The sequence below is a fragment of the Leucoraja erinacea genome, chromosome 2, assembly GCF_028641065.1.
Source record: "Leucoraja erinacea ecotype New England chromosome 2, Leri_hhj_1, whole genome shotgun sequence".
NCBI classification, from domain to species: Eukaryota; Metazoa; Chordata; class Chondrichthyes; order Rajiformes; family Rajidae; genus Leucoraja; species Leucoraja erinaceus.
In genome coordinates this window covers 90,726,148-90,750,131 of record NC_073378.1, presented here as the reverse complement: position 1 = coordinate 90,750,131, position 23,984 = coordinate 90,726,148, and the positions used below count along the sequence as shown (strand labels likewise).

General features: G+C 42.5%; 1 protein-coding gene and 1 pseudogene across 4 annotated transcripts in view; one reads left to right on the top strand and one right to left on the bottom strand.

Moving 5' to 3' along the window:
* LOC129712397 (zinc finger protein 385D-like) overlaps positions 1-23,984 on the bottom strand; it is a 288,509-nt gene that overhangs the window by 141,773 nt on the left and 122,752 nt on the right. The window lies entirely within an intron of this gene.
* Positions 8,713-8,852, top strand: LOC129716462 (U6atac minor spliceosomal RNA; annotated as a pseudogene).

The following is a 23,984-nucleotide window of genomic DNA, read 5'->3' as shown; positions in this document are numbered from 1 at the left end:
TTGTCTTTGAGGAGGAAGATGAATATCAGATAATTTACAGGAAGGACAACAAACCAATGGTTTTCTTTGTATTTCAGATAAGCCCACATTAGTGAGAGTTGACACAAATGAGGACAGGATCCAAAAGTGCTCTTTATGATCAGACTGATGTGCTGGTGAATAGCCAGTTGCCCATCTTTATCACTTTGCTTTTGGACACAAAAGAGAAGAAATGTGATCCAAAGTGAAAAAAAACATTCTGGAGCAGAAGGACATCCAAGCCTCTAGTCTCGCCAGGTACTTCCACTAAGTTTAGCCTCCCCATTCCCTTTTATATCAGGACCAATATTTTCATCATGGGACATGAAAACAGTTGGCATAAATATTCAGCTAATGTATCTCTAGAGGGCTGGAGGCTATGACCACTGAGGGAATTAGAATGTAGTCTGAAGTTGGTGAATGCAAAGATGATTCAACAGTTAAAAGGAAGATGAGGCAAGTGGAAGTGACAGCACAGTCGCACAGCTGGTAGAGCTGCTGCCACACATGCCAGAGACCTGTGTTTGATCCTAACCTCGGGTGCTGCCTGCATGGAGTTTTCACTCTCTCCCTATGACATGTGGGTTTCCTCTGGTTTCCCCCCATATTCCAAGGACGTGCGGGTCTGTGGGTTAATTGGCCTTTGTTAAAGAAATGCAACTAATGTGCATGGGAGTGGATGTGAAAATGGGATAACTTAGGATTTGTGTGAACGGGTGATAGATGATCGGTATAGACTCAATGGGCTAAATACCTGTTTCCATGCTGAATATCTAAACTAAACTAAACTCAACTAAAATATTGCTGACATAAAGAAGGGTATGAAATGATCTCAGTGAATATTGTATGATGGAAAACAAATCAGAAGATAATTTCCAGAAAACAATTTGAGAAGAAACTGCACAACAATGTACAAAGCTTTCTGGAGGACCATATGAAGGCATTGTGCTTTTAAGTTTATATTCGCTTGTCAAAACTTCAAGTCAATATCAGCCAATTTTCCAAGGTGATCAAGAACCATGTTCTAGACAAATGTGACATAGGCAGGCTTACTGAAAAATGTTCTTGAATTGGGCTTGGATTTTCAAGGTAATTCGAGGTTCATTGCTAAGCAATTAACTCTAATATGGTGCAATCAATGTTGCAATCTGAAACGTGAAGTTACATGGGCAATATCAAAATTAACAAGAACAAATCCCAGCGCACAACAGTATATAATTTTCATTGGACCTTCTAGACAGTACTACATGTTATCACATCATTCTTCAATGGACACAAGAACAGGTCAATACACTAATATACTACTAAAATAATGTAGAAAACCAAAATCAATAGATTTATGATATTTACATCAATGTTTACTGTAGTCTTTGGCACACAGAAAAATAATAAAGATAAGTTCATAAGTTATAGGAGCAGAATTAGGCCATTTGGCCCATTGAGTCTACTCTGCCGTTCAATCACGGCTGATCTATCTATCTTTCCCTCTCAACCCCATTCTCCTGCCTTCTCCCCATAACTCTTGACACCCTTGATGCCACTTCTTCAGCTTTCATTCAACAAACGTTGAACCTTGAAAACAAATATTCACTTCTGGCAAGGTTAACCAGAGCCAAGGAGTTAAACCAGCCTGGTTCCCACTGGATTTAGGAGAGCTCTAGATTAAATGGGCTGAGCCGAGTCTAACTGTATCACCAATTACAAGTTGCAAATCAAAACCACCAGTCCAGAATGTTTGATATTTGGATCAGTATCAGGTAACAATCCAACTGTTTCAAGATCTGTTTTTTGTATTCATCAATGATAGTGAAAAAAGTTATCCTGTCTGTCTTGAAATACGCTGTTCACAGAAGTACACTAACAATTCTGTGTTCACCCAACTTCAGCATTTACAGAAACTAACATCCAGACATGTATTTATTAATCGTTGCCTGCCATGTGTTGCAAATAAAGTGATCAGAAACAATACTTTCCCTAAACATACGCCTACTTGTAACAAAAGAATCAAAGCAATAATCTCCAACAGAAAAAAATTCCTTTGTAATAGAAATTTAATAGCATTCTGTTTAACATATGGATACAGTTAATAAAACTCTCCGCTCTCATCATCAGAAATAGGAACTGACGAAGAAAATATTGCATTCACTGGCAAATAAAGTAGTAATATGGAAGAATCTTTAAAATCATTGAATTTCAGAAGTTATCCATTTTTATTTTCGACATGAGAGACATGAAGTAGAATAACACATTGTTTAATTTTGCAACTCCATACCTTATAGCCTGCAGTTTGTCTCAGGTTTCCTAACCAAGAGAGAAATCAGTTAATGTACTGTATTTTGTGGCTTATGATATGAAGAGCACTTTATTAATTGTGAATGATAAAAATACGTTATTACTTTATTGTTGATCGATTATGGGATGGGATAAACATGAATGAGTATTAAGGGATCTGTTGTGTACTGTTCATATGTAAACAAGTAAACAATTATGTTTGTTCCCAACAGTGTCTTTAGTACAATCTAAACTTGGTAATGGCAATGACTTTCAGCCCACCTTGGTCTAGAGGTGCATGGAAAGTAAGAGTACTTAGAATGCCCAGATAACAGTATTAAAAACATTCCGAAACAGCTTTCTCATTGCTCAAGGCAACAGACCATTACCCATATTATTCCTGACAATTATTTAGTCATGGATTGTCTTCGAGATGGGCACTAATTACTCTGCAGGGAGCAGTATCATCAGTATAAATATTACATCTGATGACATACCTAGGGTCACTCATGAAGGAAAGCAAGTGACTGAATAAGATCATGTTGTTTCCTTTAAGTACTCAACCAAGAAAATGAAAAAGTATTTGTCATAAACTTCTGTTCCAATGATTCAATGATGCTTTATTCAATGATACTTTATTGTCACATGTACCCAGGTACTGTGAAATGCTTTATTTTACATACAACCCGGTAAAATTATGTCGCAGACTTCACCGAGGCAGTACACAAGTGTAGCCATGTTTGGGCGTTGACAAAGTTACAAAAGTTCACAAAACTATCTATCTACTGCCTGCCACCACATGAAAGGTCCCCATTTTTTCTTGACAGACCTCCATTCTGGGGACCCGTCATTCTTGATACCCCCCCCCCCCCCCCCCCCCCCCCCCTGCCGGTCCCCCCCCTCTGCCAGGTCCCCCCCTTGTCCTCGGCATCGCTCCTCGCTCTCCAATGGCCTTCCTCACTCTCACGGTCACCTTGCTCTCTGACTCTCCCCTAACTCTCCAACAATCTTCCTCGCTCTCCAATGGCCCTCCTTGCTCTCTGACAACCTTCCTCGCTCTCGGCGGCTCTCCGACGGCTCTCCACGCTCTCCACCTCACACTCGAACGGCCAATCTCGTTCTCCAACAGCCCACCTCACTCTCGGCAGATGCTCATTTGTCTCTCCTTGCTCTCATGTCATGGGCCCCGTGAACGATGGGGCCCGGCATACCGGGCCTTCTGGAGGGTTTGGCCCACTCGCCACAATTGCATTGACCAAGCAATTCGTCTTCTCAGTTCTGTGATTCCCCAAATATGCGACAGTTAGTCCTTAAGAATAAGGCACCAATGAGAATACTGCTTGCCATTTGACAAGCTGTGAGTAAAGACAGCTCCTCCTGCTACATCCCCAACAGCAGAAATGAACTTCGCTTGGCAGAACCTCTTCACTGACCAGCAGATGTGTTTGCTGCCAGCAACATGAGCCGCAACATGATAATCACTTTTCAAGTCACGAGATTTGAAAATGAATTTATGACACTTTAGTTAACAAATGTTCCTTCTCTGGTACTGTCTTTCAGGGGGATATAACAGTAATGATCAAACTAAATCTTCTGGTGCTAAAGGCCTTTTTATGATCAGCTTAAAATCCAAAGGATGCACTCCTTTCATCTTGGAGTCAGCAATCCATCTATAATTAAGTTCACAGCATGCAATAATTTCTGCAACTTCAAAAACTAACATTAGACTTTCTCAATAAAACCTGTCTTTTGAATGCAAGAATTGGTGTGATAGTGTGTATTCTGCTATTACAGCGAGAGCATTATTAGTGATCACTGTATGAGAAATGAAACCCTAAAAAAAACACCCATTTTTCCCCATCATTTGCAAACCTGTCAACCCCATAAAATGTAACCCTGCTGACAGGGCATCTAAATTCATTGCCGCATCTTTTGTTATATCACTGAATGGATTTGGGTAACTTTCAGCAGACCCAAAAGAAGCTTCCAAAAATTGAGCCAGCGGTCCACAAATTGACTTGAAAGCCAAATCGGCTGGACCCATGCGGAAATCTGGCAGAGACATAAAGCAAACTCCTGGCCAAAGATGAACTGAAGCAGCTGATGGCAAGCAGTTAAGGAATAAAGAGAAAGAGTAGAACAGAGGGAAAGAAACAAATGTGGCTCAATATATGAGAAACTACACATTCCTCAGCCCTTGCCTCTCACTTGCTATCTTGAAACCTAAATAATTTGGGAAAAACAGTCACGCACTGTTACTAACATAACAATCATTGCATTTGCTCTGTAAGTGCCATATTCTAACGAAACAAAATGCCATCAGCTCAAAATTAAATAGATGCTTTGTAGCAGTCCAAACAGTATTTTCTCAAGGGACTGCAGAATTATATAACAGAAACGATCCGAAGCATGGTACTCATACCATTAGTTTACTCAAATGCCTTTGTTTCATGTAGTCAGCAACCAAGTTGAAGGCTTGTGCGTTGCAAAGACAATCCTGGGAGAGAGGGGCCTGAGGATGGAGGTAGATCTGGGTAAGAGCATCTGTTGGAGGGATCAGAATGTCAAAAGTCAGGTCATCATGGGTGATGGGGAGATGGGAAGGTTCTGCAATTGGTGCTGGGGAGGGAAATCATTGTTGAGTTGTGGTTGAGGGTCACAATTGCAGGAAAGTGAGATTGCGAGTCTCTAGGAAGAGCTGCCATGGGGGGTGGGTGTTGGGGTGGGAGATGGTGGGGGGGGGGGGGGGGGGGGGGGGGTAAAAGGAGGATGCGCAGTGCGTATAAATTTTAAACTAAAGTGGACCTATCCGATCCTGATTCACAGTGTTAGATTCCATAGCTTGGTCCTTCCCATTAACTAGTGTCAAAGCAGACTTCATAATTGTTGTGAGGCCTGCTTCTACATAAGTGGCACAACCCATTTATGGCCATGCACACATGCAAGGAAACAACTGCAATGGTAGCCAGGCACGCTTTGCTTGATATGCAACATCTTGCCACCTCCATGTCTTAATGCATCAAAAAAATGGAAGAACCAAAATGAAAAGGAGGACTTGTGGAGCACGTGGTAAGTTCCAGATCAAACTGAGTGAAACATTTCCCAATGAACTTGGAAAATATCAAGATGTAGATTTTATATGGGTAGAGCAGATAAAATGTGAGCTTATTAAATATAAGCTGTACCTTGTCCTCAGTTTCACTCCGAGATCATGTTGATTTGCTTACTGGCCTATAATGTTTTTCTCAACTGCATCTATAAATAATAGTGCCCAGAATATCTTGGTAGATGTGAGCTGCCTTTACTCACTGCTCCCCATAACACTGGGTCCACACTTACCTGGAGTTGGTCTTCAAGTGGTATTTCCAGGGCAGTGATGGTGCCGAGGCCTTGCACAGCACAGCGTTGGCCAATATTTGAAGCCTGAACAAACCTAGCCAACTAAATTGCTTTGCTCCATAAAGCTTTCAAAGAATTACCATGTACTATGTGAAAGTCTCTGATGTTTGCATTCATTCGGAAATTAAAGATTAATCAAACTAATCATTTTTGTATCAATCTGAAGAGGGGTCACCCATTCCTTCTATCCAGAGATGCTGCCTGTCCTGCTGAGATACTCCAGCATTTTGGATCTATCTACAGTGTAAACTAGCATCTGCAGTTCCTTCCATTTTTTTTACAGACTGTTTGGTTAGATTGAATTAATGACATTGAATAGACCTGCAACACTGGGAAGGAACAGCCTTATATTTTCTAAGGATTAAAATTAGATCCTTCAGGAATGAAATTTAAAAATGATTCTGCACCCTGAGGATTGTGAAACATTAGCACACTCTTCTACAAGTGGCAAATTATGCTGGGTCAACGGTTCATTTACAAACTGAGGATGATAGATTTTCATCAATCCAATACATTTAGAGACACTGGAAAAATGAAATTATATGCATTCAGGTCACATATTAGCCATGACTGGCAGAACAGACTTGAAATGGACCATAATTGTTTTATATTCCCATGGTGTTATGTGGTCTAAAAGCCTGTACTAAATCTCTCCTATAGATTATAGTCCTCTAGATAAATGGGAGAACAATCTACAGCTATCTGGATATTTTTGTACCTGATTTCTATATTTTATAATATATCTACGTTGCCCTTTCAGTCTAATTTGTTGTTCACATCTCATCTAATGAAAAATATTCAGCTTCATTATTGGTGCTTAAGTGTCATTGAGTGTTGTTGAGCTGCACTCAACCAAGCAAGTGGAGATTTTTCCATTAAACAGTAATTAAATTAAATCACAGCTGATGTTTATCGCAATTGGATTGAACCATTTTTAGACTGTAAAGCTAAATATTTTTACCTGATAAAAACCTGCTAGTCTTGGTTTTGAAAAGTTTAGGTAGCTTAGCTTCATAGGTTTATTGCAAGAGAGATGTCAAGATTTACCTTTCCAGTTCAAATGTATGAAGATGTACTTGGTGACCATGCACAAAAGATTTAGACTGAATCACACCCACATGCCCCCGATACCTCACCAGCAGTACTGTTTTCTTATACCCATCCATCAATCTTATTGATCAATCATCTTAAGCTTCTCAATTAGATCATCCCTTCATTAAAAGCTCTATTTGTAAAAACAGAAATATATTTCCTTTCATCTTTTGTATCTGATGTCGACTTGGGGGCAAATCAGCAAGGAAATTTTGATGGGAGGATCACATAACCTCTTAATTTTACTTTGGAGTCACGTGAGTGATTCCGTGAAGAAGCCCCGCCAGTCCGCATGCATGTCATTACGTCATTCGCATGGCGAAGCACCGGACTGGCAGGCTAGTCGCTCCTGCCAGCAGTAAGTTTAAACCTACAGGTAAGTTTTTATTTCTTACCAGGTTGTGTTTTCTTGCAGGAACCTCTTTTTACAGAGGTTTCCTGCTGGATGTTGTAGCGCAGTCTGGACGAGCCGTGGGGAAACCAGCTTTGGGCTGTGGGGAGACCACGGAACGCCGGTAGCCGTCGGACGTCGGGTGCACTACTCCAGCTGCTGACAAGGCGGTCAGCGGCTTCCAGACCGCTGAGGTTCGCATGGAGGGGTAAGTCCATGAGGAAGGCGGTATCAGGGTGCCGACTGTGAGCACCGTGGCTAATCCTGTGGGCAGGAAAAGCCATTTAAAAGTAAGCCCATGGACTCCGATGAGTCGGGCCAGGAGGATTCTCCTCCCACTAGAAGCAACGTCTGTGGACGTCTGGCAAAGATGGAGCACCTGATGGCGAGGATGCTCCATCACGACATGCTCCATCACGACATGCTCCAGGAGGAGCTTTATATCCATGGGTCACCCCATGGGCCCGTGGCAGCAGCTCTGTTCAAGGGCTGTATAGGGAAGATCTGCTCCATGAAGAGGAGCCTTATATCCACGGGTCTTCTTGGGGGCCCATGGCAGCAGCACCTGTAGAAGGGCTGCATAATGTCTCCCTCGTGGAGGAGGTGAGCTTACCAGGGCAGTTTTGTTCTGACCCTGAGGTTGGAGGTATTGCAGAGCATACCCCGAGGCATGAAAGCCAAGAAGGACTGGTGAGCCAATAAAAAGAGCTCCAGCATGATATGCTCCAGCAAGAGGAGCTTTATATCCGCGGGTCTCTTTGGGGGCCCGTGGCAGCAGCACCTGTTGAAGGGCTCTGGAAAGAGCTCCTGATGGAAAGGGTGCACCATCACGATATGCTCCAGCAAGAGGAGCTTTATATCCGGGGGTCTCCTCGGGAGCCTCTGGCAGCAGCGCCTATAGAAGGGCTGCATGATGTCTCCCTCTTGGAGGAAGTGAACACACGGAGTCAGTTTGTTCTGACTCTGAGATCGGAGGTATAGCTGGTGAGCATCCTATGAGGCAGGGGCCTGCGGCAGCACCTGTTCATGACTGTCTACGAATCCCCCTCTCTGTGGAGGGGAGTGCGAGTGGTCAGTGTAACTACCTTCAAAATGTTAAAGTATGTCTGTGGAACGTACTGGAATACATGCGTATGGATTCAAGGGAGTCCTCGCAAACGAAGGTGTCAGAATACCTGGAAGGGGCTAGAGTTCCCCTCATGCTATAAAACAACGCTTCAGAGGTGACATTAAAGACAAGCCACTGAACCTTCTCTTGAGGTAAGACCTATTCAACAGGTAAAACCTGGATAAGGAAGCAAAAACTGTCGGACCAATCGAGGTACCAACAACGAGCAAAGCTTCATCGTTGCGGCAACAACACACCCCACGCCTTCATTCAGTAAGCAGTTCACTGAAGTTGGTGGCAGCATGAAAGCTGGACAGAGGTCTTAAATCCGAGACCCAAGTCGGGCTCAGGAAAAATATGGGACCATCTACAAGTTGGTAATGTTTACACTTGTTTTTGTACTAATGATAATGATAACACTTGTTTAGTTTATGTATTGTATGAAAATGGCATTCCCCTTGATAAGGATGGAATGGGTCCTAGTGACCTTTTAACACACAAATGGTTGGCATCTAACCATGTAAAACTGCACGATACTAAGGTTCCAAGCACAGAATTGGGCCAGATTTGTCTGTACAGGCAAGCTCAGAATTATGTCCAGAGTTGTCTTTAGAGGCAGGCTTAGTATTATGGCCAGGAATGGCTTTCAGGACTGGCTTGGAAAATGGGCCAGAGTTGTTGTTCGAGCAGGTATGGAATTCGCAGGCATGGCCTGTTCATTGTGGAAAAGATGCAGAATGTCGTTTAACTCGCATGTGCAGTATAAATTTTCCCAAAATAGGAAACTTCACATCTGATTTCCTTAGGATGCTCCCATTTACAGAGATCACCGGAGACATTTTGAAATTATCTGGATAAAGCAATGATAAAACATTGCAAAATGGGTTAACTTCAGTTCCTAGGTTATTTATCAGATTACTAAAGCCAATGCTTGGACTGCTCAGAGCTCAAAAACATTTGTTATGTCTTGTCTGGAGGATATTCTAACACTGTACGGTTTTAAAATCAAACTGCTTCAGCCTCAAACTATGTTTAAGAAAATGAAGGTGATACCAACTAGATTTGTTCATCATTGGGATTTACTTTTAACTATCAATTAGCCTGTGACTCCACCCTGGAGTAAGAGATTGGAATTAATAGGAGCCTCAAACAATCTTGTGATAAAACAGCCTTCTATTCATTAAGTATAATTGGCAATATAGAGGCTGTAATTCAGCTGTGCATCGTGCAAAGTAGTTACATCGTGCAAAGTAGTAATATCTCAAATGTGGTCTTGTGACAGACCTTATGCTATTACCAGCTGAAGCTACCAAGGTCATTATGATAGATGAACAGTATTCAGCATTGCTCCAGTAATCTGGTCAGTGAAATTTCAGTTATATTATAAACTGATGGGGCTCCAAGGTGGAACATTATGAATGCCATCTAGTTCAGAGGCGGAGGAGATTTGCATCAATTAACAATTATTAGGTTATTGGTATGAACTACCTAAAGACACTAGGTGCATTCTATAGGTTAAAGGGTTATTGAGTGAATATGCATAATCTGCATGCTCAACGTTAAGTTGATACACTATGGTGGTGGCGTAAATTAGGCATATGGGTGCGATCAAGACAGAATATCCTGTAATAATTTACCCAATCTCAATTTACGTTGGAATATCATCACGTATAATCAATGACAACACAAAATGGGTGTTGGATCACAAAGCATTTAATGAAATTATGGCTCGATGGAATACCGAATTGATATGTTTGTTTTCAGGCTCATTTACCGGTTGCAAAAATATGTGGCATAACAGTGGCAAAAAATACACTCTTGCTACAAGGAGAAAGAAGTTATGTTTGTCTCCCTTCATTTGGCCTCATTAGTCGGGTCTTGCAATAAGTTCAGCAAGATCCTGCTCTAGGTTGTCGTTCTGTTTGACTAGCCTATGCAGCTATGCTTTGCGCTTTGTCGGGAATAATAATACAACCTTTTACAGTTATTCTAAACATAAAACTTGCTGGTTCAGCCTGTGGCTCGGGAAACCAGCCTCTGCATGATAAATCAATTATGGACATAGATTCTGAGTAGACCACTCCTGCGGCTCGGATTGTCTAATACGGTACAGATAACTGACGTCTTGGAGTTCGTTTCAAATGGGTCTTTGACAATAAATTATGTTATAGGACCGTTAACTGTGCCCAACGTGCCTTCCCATCATATTTGCTGAAGCAAAAGGGACCCACTCTGTCGGGTTTCACCCTATGATACCGAGTTATAAAGGATATCTTTCACACACGTTCTCCCAGGACAAGCACAGGGCAGTATGGTATATTGATGTGGTATTAACACTATTTCACCAGGGGGCTCGAGCTACATCCTTAGCTTGGCTAAGCTCTCATAAGGTAGTTATCCTCATGGCGCTGGTCTCAGCGCAGCGGGTTCACTCACTACATATTGTGACTGGATAGGATGGTTACATTTTTACAAATAATATTATATTTTAATGTTTAGTTAAGCAGAGCAGACGTGAAGTCTCAAACTAATTTCATGAACCTTCGGTTGTGTATGGTCACACATATACAACAATACGTCAAGGTCACGAAGAGCCTTAGAGGCTCTGAACTAGCAATGTTTTTTAATTACAAAAAATGTTATAAAAAGGTGTTGGTTTGGACGGTTGAAACGGTTTGGTAGTTGAAACGGGTTTTGGCTCATACAGGAGTAGATACTGAGTTTTTTCGAGTCTCACTCCACCAGGGCTGCTACAACATCACCAGCAAAGGTTATATACATTCCGCTGGACCACATCCTGGCGACTGCAGGATGGGCGAACGAACTTCTGAACATTTCATAATAACCTATTGCCAGACCAGGGGTATTTGCCAACTCTATTTTAGGTTCAGTGGTTAGTTTACTCCCGTATGAGAGGAGTTACTATTATTTATTCATTATGAATGTTTCCCTCATCTGTCAATGAAGCAGTTGTGGTTGTGGAGACTCGTTTCTCACGGCATGAAATCACAGAACTTTGAAATCTTCACGGAATCACTCACGTGACTCTGAAGTAAAATAGTAAGATTAAACGAGAACTTACCAGTTTGAAGTTTGAACTTTATATTATGAGGAGTTACGGTGAGCTATTACGTGCCCACCGCTCCCTGCCCTCTCTCATAAAGATCACTCGGTAGTTCTAGTCTTCTCTAAGTCTTACTATGTTACTTCGACCGCTGTTATCTGTGATTTCACACCGCTGCTTTGAAGATTGACACGCATGCGGATTGGCAGGGCTTCTTCACATAATCGCTCACCGTAACTCCTCATAAAATAAAGATCAAACTTCAAACTGGTAAGTTCACATTTAATCTTACTATTTACAATCACTTTAATGGGCGGGAAGAAATTCATTCTGGATCTTAAGCCTATTCGCCTAATTTTCATATCTAATTTACAGCAGAAGATAAAAATCTACCCAAGCTTTTCAGACTGTCTGATCATTCAAAATATGATTTTTTTTTTAGGTCATGCATATTATTTCTTGCCAAGTAGTAATTTAAGTGTCAGGAATGCAGTGATATTTAACTCTTGAATGATAGGTAAATTAATTTACTGAAGACAAAATCCATAGTGCATCAGATGTTTTGTTGAAATGTATCATTAGAACATCCAACCATTGCTCATAATGGCAAATGACACCGAAGCCTGTATTTTCTTATCAATCTGACTGCACCAATGGTGTTAACCCATCTATTTTATATATGTTAATTCAACAAATGAAATAATATCTATCAAAAATCCAAGCCTTGCTCAGATCACAAATCAAAGAAAATCTGTCCCCCCACACATTAGTATTCTAAGCCTCAGTTTAAACATACATTTTGCTATTAACATTTTGCTCTTATTATGTGGCAGAATTGCTCAAAATAAAGTGGTGTAATAAAGAAGACAACTCCAGACCAATGGAAAGGGGGGAACCATCTTGCCTTTGCTTATTTGTTCCCGCGATACATGAATCCAAGACTTACATTTAAAGATGAACAAAATATCAATTTAAAGACAGATATCAACTAATTTCCCCGATTGAGTATGAATATCGATTTCTTTAACATCCCCTCTCTCTCCATCCCTCCCCCACCCGATGGTATTAGCTTCAAAGTCATCTTGTTGGGTCTCATTGTGTGAGAAGGAACTGCAGATGCTGGTTTTAACGGAAGAGACACACAACATGCTGGAGCACTCAGCAGGACAGGCAGCATCTTTGGAGAGAAGGAATGGCTGACGTTTCGGGTTGAGACACTTCTAAAGGTTTCGGGTCGAGACCCTTAGAAGGGTCATGACCAGAAAAGTCACCCATTCCTTCTCTCCAGTGACGCTGCCTGATCCATGCCGGTCACCAGGGCGAATTCGGCACAGAGACTCACGGCAGCGGCGCAACGCTTCCGATGCCTCTGACGGCCCTGGACTCTTGCAATGAGGCTGTTCCATGGCCGGAGCTGCAGCGAGCGACTCGCCAGACCGGCAAACACTTGCCAGCCCGGCAAACACTTGCCAGCCCAGCAAACACTTGCCAGCCCGGCAAACACTCGCCAGCCCCGGCTCCCCGTCCGCATCTGGCCCTGCCGCTGCTTCTGCTTCCATCCCTCCCTCAGCCCGGCTCTCCAACACCCGTGGCCCATGCAGTTGATATGAGTTATGTAATTCCCGTTGATCACAGAATTTCTCACGACAGAGCGTGAGAAATTTGTGATCAGCGTGAGAGCATGAGAATTTGTTGAAATGCGTGAGTCTCACGCTCAATGCGTGAGAGTTGACAGCCCTGCTACCACAATCGCAATGCTACAGGAGCCTGAAAACCGTGGTCGCTGGGTTCAAGAACATCTTCTTTCCAACAAATATCAGGCTCTTGTACACTACACAATGCTAACCTCAGCAACCATGATTTCTAATGGACTGTGTCTTTGGATTCACTGCAGTCTTCCGTTTTTGTGCTATATGGCTACAATTAAAAACATTATTTTACGTGGTTACAATGCTAATCAAATATCTAAAATGATCAGTGTTAGATTCAGGTGGGTGTAAAAATTCATATGCAAGTTAGATATTTTCTTTTCTTTAAGTACACACATCTAAAGTTCTAAGTCTTGCATGAACAGAATATTTATAATTGCATTAAAAAGTTATCATGTCAACAACATCAACCTGCTCCAGTCTGAAAATCTGAAACTTATTTCTACAAAGTTTGTGTTTTGATACCTATTTTAGATAAGTTAACCAATCTAATTGCAGTGACTTACAGATGGGACCTCACCCTGATGGGCACACAGGAAGCCATGGCCAGATTCATCCTTAACCGCCACACGGTAGATACCAATTAGTCAAGAGTGTTTAATTATCATATATACATACCAACAACAAAACAATGAAACTTTTACAAGCTGCAGCTTAAAAGGCTCATAAATGTGATAACACACAGATAATATATATTAATCAAAAATACAACATTAATAACTACAATACTAGATACCAATAATAGTGCAAAACTGGTCCGCAAATGCATCCAGAGACACAGACCACAAAAGATCATAGTTACTGAGGTTACAGCTGTGTAGTGTTCAAGATCTTGATGATTGTTGGGAGGACGCTGTTCTTGAACCTGGTGCCACAATTTTCAGGCTACTGCACCTTCTTCCCAATGCTAGTGACAAATTACAAGCATGGCCAGGTTGGTGAGGGTATTTAATGATATTGGATACCTCTTTGAGGCAACGCCTCGAGTAGATCCCTTTGACAGTGGGGAGATGAACAACTTGAATGAAAATATAGATGGGAAGTTTAGTAGGTTTGCAGACAACACAAAATTTGGAAGAGTTAGAAACAATAGAAAAATAGGTGCAGGATTAGGCCATTCGGTCCTTTGAGCCAGCACGGCCATTCAATATGATCATGGCTGATCATATAAATCTGTGCAAATGCCAGAATCCAAATAAAGAAACATATGTTACAATCCAAGCTAGATGTGATGGAGAAAGGGATTCACATCAGTGAGATAATGTAGAGCTAGTACCAAGCATGTGTGCACCAGGTTGTGTTTCAAATTCAAGACTTAAAAGACAAGGCAGCAGATGTTATAGCTCCTGGCTCTCTGAAGATGATTGATCAGTGCTAAGAGGTTGTACTTAAAGCAAATAGATTATCTGTGTGTGTAACTAGAACCATCCAACAAAATAAAACTATCACTGTGCCAATATATCATAGCTCAAAACTCAAATTCTGGTCCTCTAAGATTGGGGATGATCAAGAGAGCCCTAAAGAGCTTCTAGATTAAAGAATACTTTAACTAAACTTTATTATTCCCAGACATTATTTACCTTTCTTTCTCTGCACTCCACATCACAAGGTTATACTTGGTCTAGTGGACTTGCATTCCAAGTTCCTTCTGTACAGTAACCTTGTATTTATATTCTCCTCTTACATTTGAAGATGTGCAACACCTTATACTAGTTCAGCTAACCTCCTTCAGTCATTTTCCTGCCCATTTTTCCAAATTACCTATATCCTGCTGTGCTTTTTAACCCCCCTCCTCCCCTTACTATCTACAACTTTTATTGCCAATGCAACCCCACTTTTTAAGAAAGGAGGGAGAGAGAAAACGGGGAATTATAGACATTAGCCATACATCGGTATTGGGGAAGATGCTTGAGTCGATTGTTAATGATGTTGTAGCAGTGCATTTGGAAAGTTGTGACAGGATTGGTCAAAGTCAGTATGGATTTATGAAGGGGGAATCATACTTGACTAATCTTCTGGAATTTTTTGAGGATGTAACAAGTAGAATGGATAAGGGTGAACCAGTGCATGTGGTGTATCTGGACTTTTAGAAAGCCTTTGACAAGGTCCCACACAAGAGATTAGTGTACAACATTAGGGCAGATGGTATTGGGGGTAGGGTATTGACATGGATAGAGAACTGGTTGGCAGACAGAGAGCAAAGAGTAGGAATTAACGGGTCATTTTCAGAATGGCAGGCAGTGATTAGTGGGGTGCCGTAAGGCTCGGTGCTGGGAGCCCAGTTATTTACTATAAAAAAAACGATTTACACGAGGGAATTAAATGTGACAGCTCCAAGTTTGCGGATAACACAAAGCTGTGTGAGCTGCAATGAGGATGCTATGAGGGTAACTTGGATAAGTTGGGTGAGTGGGCAGATGCATTACAGGTGCAGTATAATGAGAATGTTATCCACTTTGGTGGCTAGAACAGGAAGGCAGATTATTATCTGAATGGTGTCAGATTAGGAAAAGGGGAAGTGCAATGAGACTTGGTGTGCATGTACATCAGTCACTGAAAGTAAGCATACAGGTACAGCAGGCAGTGAAGAAAACTAATGGCATGTTGGCCTTCATTGCGAGAGGATTTAAGTTTAGGAGCACAGAGGTCCTGCTGCAGTTGTACCGGGCCCTGGTGAGACCACACCTGGAGCATTGTGTGCAGTTTTGTTCTCCTAATTTGAGGAATGACATTATTGCTATTGAGGGAGTGCAAGGTAGGTTCACCAGGTTAATTCCCGGGGTGGCGGGACTGACATATGATGAAAGAATGGGTCGACTGGGCTTGTATTCACTGGAATTTAGAAGGATGAGAAGGGGTCTTATAGAAACATATAAAATTCTTAAAGGATTAGACAGGCTAGATGCAGGAAAAAAAATTCTGGAAGTTGGGGGAGTCCAGAACCAGGAGTCACAGTTTAAGAATAAGGGGTAGGCCATTTAGGACTGAGATGAGGAAAAACATTTTCACCCAGTGAGTTGTGAATCTGTGGCATTCTTTGTCACAGAAGGCAGGGGCGGCCAATGCAATGGATGTTTTCAAGAGAGAGTTAGATTTAGCTCTCAGGTCTAAAGGAATCAAGGGATATGGGGGAAAGCAGGAAAGGGGTACTGATTTTAGATGATCATATGTTCTAGTCCTATGCCAACATTGCATTTGCCTTCCTTACTACCGATTCGACGTAGAATTCAAATTACCCTTTCAGGAATCCTGCACCAGCACTATACATTGTTCAAACCACAACTGTGCAGCCATAGGCTATAATTTGTGAACTAGCTGTGATAGTATAAATAATATAGGGCTACAAATGTAACATGATGGGTAATAAACATGTTTGTTTATCTCGGACTGCTTTTCTTGAAATGCATCTTAAAGAAGTAAAGTGATTAGTTCAAGCTCTTGGTCCGTTGTGTCCTTTAAATGACACTGAGATTATGGGGGTAATTGTGAACAATGCTTGACCTCTTGCCCAACAACAAGCAATTATCTACAAACAGTTTCTGATATAAGCACCAAAAAGCTCATCAATCTTCTTTTTTAAGGAAACTACTGACAGATGTGAATTAATAAACATCACTATGTGTACTGTAAGGGAATGCAATTAATATTCAAATTCTAATGTGCACCATTTTCAATTATATTTTAAGATTATTTAAATGTGTATGAAAACTGAAATGTAAAGTGCAGAGATTTAGATGACATTGCAACGTTCAGGTTTTTCTGGAGGTTAAATGTAAGTGCGTCACTAATGACCACAGTAGGTGTTGAATGAGCTGGTAAGTCGGTTCTGTGTAGCTGACTGCTGTTGTCAGGATCTATTTTCCTGATGCATTATGGTTTCGGCAGCAGAGTCCAAGTTGGTTTCTGCTGAATTTCAATAGAAAATTAACTCTTAAAAATAAATCAAAATAGAATCAAATATAATATATATTCCCTTTTCCCATTAATGATGCAACAAATGTTCAAAGGTGATGTTTTTGAATGAAAATGAGATTTTGAAGTAAATACTTGTTTTATGTTGTCCTCTGAGGTACTCCACACTATGAGGAAGAAGAACTGATTTACCAGCGAAAGCCATTGAAGGGCTTCACCCTGCAGTGGGACAAAGAGCATTTTACATGACTCACTGAATAGATGTCTCCTGCTTAATTTGTTGAGTGAAACACAGTTGGACATGGCTAACCTGAAGGTTGTAAATCTGCACACATCAGTAAACTGACTTAGGGCGATTGGTTTAATAAGAGCTCTCCCCCTTTTGCTGGGAATTTCCTGGTGACAATGCATACTAACATGCAGAGTCCAACCTGAATATATTCCACAACAAGAAGACGTCATGTCACCTTGAATGTTACATTTTAACAATATAAATTAGGGCACGCAACACAGAAATTAGGGCAGTTAGCATTTTTTTCTTCATGTTATGTGTCTAGTAATCATTTATGTTCAGAATCAAACAGAAATGTTCCCAATTTTGAGTTGAATAACAAGGGTTGCCTGGGGAAATAGGTCTTGTTATTTTAAGGAGTGCTGGTCACTGGGCACTCACTGAAGAACCATGTCATCATAGCATGGGTCCCACAAGAGCAGTGCTATTTAAAAAAGGTGACTTGAAACAGATACCAGCCCAGAGCTGGGGACCCAGCATCCTAAGGGCCTTCACTTAGCTCAAGGCTTTGGACAATGTCACTTCATACCCTATTCATTCTCTGTGATGTTCCAGTAACCTCTTCACCTCCAATTCCGTCTCATACTCTTGAGCCCAGCCTGGATTTTGCACCTCCTACTCCTGGCAACACATTCCCCTTACATACCCACAGCCACTGCTAGATCTTGCCACCTTGCCCTGACAGCTGACTCAGCTGCCTAGAAATTCAAACATGCAGCCAGACTTGAATGTAATTCCAACCGTGTCTGAAGTAAATTGTGCCAATTTGTCTGTGCTCTTCTGCTTGTGACTCCTATGTCAACCGCACGCAACACTTCCTACAAAACATTTTCCTGGAGGTTTAAATAACCACGCAATCCTGGAGCCAACCTTTCAGGGTCCTGCCTTCCCTGGAGGTGTACTATTAAAGGAGTCATCCTGGAACATATTCCAGCCCATTGCTGGGAACCTGAGGTTAAGTCTCCACTATGTTTTTTTTAATACGCTATTTTGTGCCCCTCAGCCCCTTCATTCACTGTTACAGCTCATACCCAATAACATTCTGTCAGCGCCACTCCCAAGCTTCAATCTCATTATCCAGGCTACAACTTTGCAATCACCACCCTCCTCTCACCCCAAATCAATGATCCAACACCTACGCATGTACACCCCTCTGCTCTAATCTGCCAGTACCCAAAGTGCACCTCATTCTCCTCACCATCCTGCTTTCCCTCCACCATGTACCAGCTCTGAACCACTTCACCTCTAGTCTCTGAGCTTTAGATATCCAGCACATTACAGATTCCCCCCATGCCAGGCACAACCATTAAGAGCCTGTCCCACTTGGCGATTTTTTTCAGCAACTGCTGGCATCATTGACTGACGTATCAGGTCACCGAAAAATACACGGCGTGATGTGGCGTGATGACGTATGACGCGGCGTGACGACGTATGACGTGCGGTATTTTTTCAAGTGCCGCAACATTTTCTTTGTCGCCGCTGGATTTTGAAATGTTCAAAATCTTTTGGCGACACTGATATGTCGCTGGCAGTCGCCGAAAAAATCAGCATGTGGGACAGGTCCTTTAAGCTGTGAACTCAGGAATCGGCCCTCCACAAAGGCACATCAGGTCTGTCTGCGTCATTCCTATCTCCTCACCAAGACCCCAGAACCGGCTCCGGACCCTTGGATTTTGGTTCATCTGTATTGGGCAAAGGGTAGTGCCTGTCAAAGTGGTCACTGAAACAGCCCAGCTAGCGATAATATTCAGCTGGCTGCAGTGGATACATGAATTCCTAGCTCAATCAGTTTTTATTTTGATAGCAACCTTCATATACAATTTAAAAACCCACTAACTTAACCAAGGAGTTTGAGTGATTTAATGATTGGAATAGCAAAACATTTTTCTTTTTTAAAACAAAATGCTTAGAATAATATTATTAGCTCGACTTGGAAGGAAGAATTTCTGTATAAATACAATATATTGCTGGAATAGGAAAATGCTCTTGTCATTTCATGGCCTGCACCACTTCCCAGCACTGTGATATTTGTATGGTAACTCACTTTCCTGATTTCATTTCCAGTTTCTGCTGCTGATTTACAATGGTTTTAAAAGGCATTTCCCAAATGACATGATTTAACATGGATTTCCTGTCTCCTTCAGTTCATTTAGCTCTACCAAATTCTAAATGTTGAGTTATTCATCCAAATAAATCATTACTTCAAACTGTATTTGGTCCCCAACAGTTCAAAGAAGAGGCATTCCAATGTATCATTATTTCCGTCTCAACTTGGATGCAAAGTATTTGCCAAGCCACACCATAGAATCATATGTAGCGCATTACATTTCAAAGGCATTAAGACTGAAAGCTACCATAATTCAAAAATGTCCAAAGTGGGAAGCGAGAGTAAAATGCAATAAGGATAAGATGAAAGGCTATTTCATTTGGTAGCCAGGTGTAGGTAAGTTACCAACTGTCAACCAGCATGTAACACAAAATGAACCAAATAAATCCTTCAAAAATATGCAAATTGTGAGATATTTTAACCCTTCACTGCTAATGTCACTCCATCCTTTACTCAAACCATTCATCATCGATTTCTCATGGACCTCAAATTTTATCCATCAGTCCCAAAACTTCAGTTCTCGCTTGCTGAGTTGTGGCTATTCATTCTGATCTCCGTGATCCCGGCACCAGTCCTTGGTTCAGTACATATAATTCGTATGGTAACTTTCCAGTTTAGATTAGTTTAGTTTATTGTCACGTGTACCGAGGTACAGTGAAAAGCTTTTTTGTTGCGTGTTATCCAGTCAGCGAAAAGGCTATACCTGATTACCATCAAGCCGCCCACAGGGTACAGATACAGGATGAAGGGAATAAGAGAGCTGCGCGCATGGCGAGAGTATCCCACGGAGCCATGGCCCGTAGCTCAAGAACCCGCCCAGTAGGCCCAGACTGGCCCATAGCAGATAGAGTGCCTGCCCGGTAGGCCCGACTTGTCTGCTGCGGATCAGAACCTAACCGGAAGGTCCGGCTCCCCCGCCGCGGATCGAGGACCCACAGGAACGTACCTGGAAGGTCGGTAAGCAGACAAGCTGTAGGAGGGAGTGCACTGCTTCGACGGTGGAGTGGGCCATTGGAGTGGGCCGTTGGAGGCCCTGCAACAGCATGGGGCTTGGCTGGACCGGGCGCCGCTCCAAGAGGCCGAGCACATGGACTGAATGCGGCCTACAGCGGTGGAGGACACCAACAGTTACGCTTGCCAGGTGATTCTGCAACGCCACCAGCACAACAGTCCTTCATGGTCAGGCTAAAATCCCTGCACTTACAACAACTGGGACTTGAAAATGGTGCCAAACTGGTGACTCTGTATCTGTCTCAGTGAACTACTGCTATACACTTGTACTGAATCTGAGATACTTCTCTAAGTGCTTATGTATAATTATATGTACTAAACTGTATACAAAAATGAATTTCACTGTACCTCAGTACATGTGACAAATAAAGTACCGTACCATACCATGTTTAGTACCTGTACAAGATAAAATCCAGAAATGTCAGATTAAAGATAGTCTGATGGTCTCCAACTTATGGTACCTTCCTGACAATTTCCAATTTCACTTACAGATTTGGGCAGAGGAAAAAGGAAGCAGAAGATGCAGGGGCCTTTTGCTATTCCAAGAATAAATAAGAAAAAGAATAACATTTTGCTACTACAAGTAAATTTCTGCAATCATTGAACTTATTGCATCCATTAACAATGTTTCCAGCTCTGAAGTGGCGAGAAGGTTTATCGATTAGCATTTGCTACCTCTGTTTTTGCACCGGCTAATTCACATATCCTCCCTAATTTGTCTCCGTATCTAGTATTGGGAAAAAGAATGAGTGAGAGAGTGGAACAAAAGTACACTGAATTATAAAGAAATGAAAATGAAAAACAGAAATGAAGTTGCCAAAAGGAATCTTTTCTCATACACAAGTGACCAGTTACTTAACATTTTAGTGTGTTTGTGGAAAAGCTGAGCTGATTGTTTTAATGGGAAATTCTCCTGGCCTGAATCAATTAGTTTTTTAAAGGGCGTATGAACTATTGAAACAATCAATCTATAGTATGGTATTTTCTTCAAAGGAACATCAGCCTTGATGATCTGCTCTGGCAGGAAGAATGTTATACTATCACACAATGCCAGGGCTTTTCTGAAAAAAAATTAATCTTCTCTCTCAGAAATATTAAATGTTATTCTATCTTCAAACAATATATAAATGATTTTGCCATCACTGCACAAAAGTCTTTTAGTAGTTTGCACATTACGCAAATCAAATTCATATTCAGTGAGTTTCACTCGATGAAATGGTTGCAAAGTTTTGATTGAACCAAATAAGAGTAAATTGAATTGCACACTGGAATAAACTTGTTTGATATTACAAATCTTTATAGCAGCACAATTTGATATGAGATTGAGCGTTGTTCAGAATGCTTTTGAACACACAACTTTGATGAATCGAACACATAAATTGTCTGTCAGTAAATTTCCTCAGCTCCTGTGCATGTAACATTAACTACTACTTATCCAATTGTCCCTGCCTTCCTTTCCTCCCTTCATCATTATACTCATGTTGCCTTTTTTTATGATGGTGTTACGAGGTCAGTAATTGATGTAATAACAGTTATTCTTTTTAAGTTTCTCTTTAGAAGCAGTTATGATGAGAAATTATTTCAAAATGCAGTAGTTTTTCCGATATCGATAAATATTCTGCTTCAGCAATGCCCCATAAAGTGCAATGAGATGTGTGTCTTGTTACATTTTTTTTATGTCATTGGTTTAAGGAAGAAGCTTGGCTATAACACCAGGAAAGCTTCATTCTTATCTTGAATTAATGCTACAGAATCTTCAGCACATCCTACCAAATTAATTGGACATCTGATCTATAGCTAGATAGACATAAAATGTTGGAGTAACTCAGCGGAACATGCAGCATTACTGGAGAGAAAGAATGGGTGACGTTTCGGGTGAAGAAGGGTCTTGATCCGAAATGTCACTCATTCCTTCTCTCCAGAGATGCTACCTGAGTTACTCCAGCATTTTGTGTCTACCTTCGGTTTAAACCATCATCTGCAGGTCCTTCCCACGCATTTATCTATACATAACTAAAACTCTGATCTTGTTATCTTCCATTTTGGCAGTCATTCTATTTGCGCAAAAATGGTACGCGAAAGCGCTAGGATTTTTCACCAGCTTACTCATCATCCTCCTGTGCTGCGATTGCACCAAGTTTTGTTACGATTGTTGAAAGCTGGTAAGAGTTATCGAGGTTTAAAAACCTTTAAAACCGTGCGTGTGCAGATCAATTGCCTCTCCTGCCATTCACGCCGCGCCAATTGGTCCCTTCTACTGTCACTCCGCTGGATGGTCCGCCCCTCCCTGCGCCATGACTTCTTTTACTGCATCATCGGGAGGCTCTGGGTGTCCGGTGGATGTCTCCAACCGGACACAATTTTCCGACGAAGGGACCGGAAATGACCCGACCCATCCCGAAGCAGTCGGAGATGGCGCCGATGTCGCCAAACAGAAAACGGAGATTCTGATCCCGGCAGAGCAGTGCAGCCAGTGACCAGCGACCAGAAAAGACACCAGCCCCCGCTGTGAATCCCCATCCCACCGCCAAACCCTTCCCCTTTGGGCCCCCTCCCTTTCTCCTGCCCCCCCCCCCCCTCGTGATACCGCACTCTCCCCCATGGCTCTTACCCCAGCTCTCCCCCCCCCTCTTACCCCCCGTCACATATCACTCCCTGCTCCCCTCCCCCCCTGCACACTTCCCCACATCACTCCCCCCACAATCCCTGTGCCCACACACACACCCCTGCCCACACACACCCTTTTCCCACACACCTCTCTCCGCCCCTACAACCCCCCACTCACACACACCCCCATCACACACACCCACCCCCACCCCCCTCTGCCATACATACGCCCCTCCCTCCCACACACCTCTCCCTGCCCACACACCCCTTCCCCCCTACAACCTCTCCCCCCCCCCCCCCCACAACCCATCTGCCCACACACCCTCTCTCCCCACAACCCCCTCCCCCCCCACCCCCCCTCCTCCCCCCACAACCCTGCCCCCCACACACATCCCTCCCTCCCCCCCATACAACTCCACCCACTCACACACCCTCCCCATGATACCCCCTGCCACCCCTCCTGCCCACAACCCCCCCCACCCCACACATATCCCTCCCCTCCACACCCCTCCCCCCTCCCAATCCCCCTCCCCCCCCCCCACACACACCCCCCTCCCCTCCACATCCCTCCTCTTCCCCCCCCTCGCCAACCCCTCCCACCGACATACATACCTTACCTCCGACCCCATACCCCCCCTTCTACCACACACCCACCATTGTGAATGGGACCCCATGGCTCCCACTTAGTCTGGTCTTATATATAGCTATTTGGCAATAGCTGAATATTACAAAAACATACATTTAACTGGACTCTGCAAATTGCCCCAAGTGCAGGAAGTGTATGCAGAAGTAGAATAACATAGAATTAGTGTGAACGGGGATTCGATGATCAGCATGGAGTTGGATGGTCGAAGGGCCCATTTCCATGCTATATATCCAAAATTAAATTAAATTTGGAACTCGTAATCTCATCTTTCGGCAACAACCATCTGGAACCTGCAGACTACATAACCTAAAGACAATGTGCAGAGGTCTGTGATGGGCACCTAATTCATCAAGGACA